Consider the following 2,015-nt stretch of genomic DNA (forward strand, 5'->3'; position numbering starts at 1 on the left):
GTGCACTGTTTGACTTTATACATTCACCTCATCCAATGCACCTTTTCTTTACAGTTTAGCTTCAGCAGAATAGCGTGGCAAGCTGGACCGAGCTTGATAGTGCAGAAAGGCAAACAAAACAGGTTGGAAAGAAGCCTAACGTGAAACAATGCGAGTCAGACGACTAACGTGCTGCACCGCCTCGTTTATCTTTGATCACAAGCTGCAGAGAATGCCTTTTTAAATAAACTTTTAAAATGTTTTGCAGTATTCTACAGTAGTATATTTCATATGTTTTGAGTACATAATCCTCTTGTGTATCAGATCATATGGGTGCTGAAAAATCTGCAGTTTTAGTGTGTTTTATTTTTTGTTGGTCGCGCTTGGCCTGGATGTTCTGAAGGTTTGGTTTTTTTTGGATGAGTCATCATCTCTGATTCCGAGATAATAAAATATCTGAACATACAATCATGATGTCCCACATCCAGGAACCATAGTTAGGTCTAACTTCCTGATCTAATGCAATGCTAAAAAAAAAAAAAAAAAAAAAAAGACATTTGGAAAGGATGACCTAGTTTGACTACCTTGCAATCTAGTAGCTGTCTTTTGGAGGAAAATATAATGATGAATTAAATATAAAGCAGGCATGGGCTGTAACACCAAATCCTGGGGCCCCTAATTGTGAAAACAAAAACAAAAACCCTTGAATTCCAAGATTTACAAGAAGGCCGTCTCCTATTGGGGCCCGGGGTGGTTACTGCCAGGTCCCTGAATTTGGACACTGCAAAAAAAACAAAAAACAAAAAAAAACAGTCTTGAAGACAAAAAAGTGAAATGTATCAATGTATTTGTCCTTATACATTGATATTAAACACAGGGTCTATTTTGCTTTAAGCACACACACACAAGCTAAATGGGCAAAAAATAGGAGGCTGATGTTAAAAGGACCTCCAAGTCTATCAGTCTATTTGTCACGCTCTTCCACACCAGCACACTCCTAAAGCAGCTTTGCTTAGGCTCTTTGGCTTAGCCTGTGCTCCTAACATAGCATCAAGTAAGGGAGCCCAGAGAGACTGAAGAAAAAAACAAAAAAACAGAGAGGAATCAGAATGAAAAAAGACCAAAATAAAATGATTCTTTCGGCCAAGAACTAGTAATCGTAAGCCAAATAAGCAGCTTACGCTACATTGGCCGTGTAGTTCAGGTTTTGGCAACTTTTCTATTTGAGCTGGCAGAGATGTAAAACCGTGACATCTATTTTTAAGCGTCACACTTTCCGGCTACAATATCTGCGCGTGAAAATGTCTATTCATAGCTCAGCATACACAATTCAGGGAACCTTCCATGTCTATTCATAGAAGCTAGATTTGAATAAACGCTGTGTTAATCATGTGTATCTGAAACATGTGATGAGCATGTCCCTCCCTTCACTTAAAAGTCTGCTGATGGTGAAAGATGCAGAGGCAGCGGAAACATCTGAGAGATGGAATGTTGTCCTGCAATGTTTGCCAGGCTTGTACTGACGCACCTGTAACGTACACCAGTTTTGCTTGCTATTGACAAATCATCATGTACGTCTTGTGTAATAGGCCTGCATGTTCTTTTCCCTGTTGCTGATACAACCCGCCCTGGAAAGAGAAAGAAGCAAGCAGTTTCCTGGGCAGAACCTGATTTACCAGGTTGTTTTGAAAGAGATCACTTAACAGGTAATACATTGAGGAGAGAAAGTATGTTTCTCAGTAGAATCTTGAGGAGATGGCACCTTAAAGAAGATATTTTTAACCAGAAATGCAACAGAAGTTTTGAACAAGGCCCATCATGTTACATGTAATTCCTGTAGTATAAATAAGAAACAGCCTATATAATCAATTATGTTCATGGTTACATCTACCACTCTGGCACAAGGCAGCCCAGCTCTGCTCATGATGCAGGCAGGACTTGCTGAGTGTCCTGATGGAACTCCATGATTTTTCAGCAGAATTAGAGGGGGTTTCAGTGCCCCTGGTAAGTCAAGCCGCCCTGGTCACACCCTTTCC

The sequence above is a fragment of the Aulostomus chinensis genome, chromosome 18, assembly GCF_037954235.1.
Source record: "Aulostomus chinensis isolate RoL2024-O1b breed Wild chromosome 18, RoL_Achi_v1.0, whole genome shotgun sequence".
Taxonomy (NCBI): domain Eukaryota; kingdom Metazoa; phylum Chordata; class Actinopteri; order Syngnathiformes; family Aulostomidae; genus Aulostomus; species Aulostomus chinensis.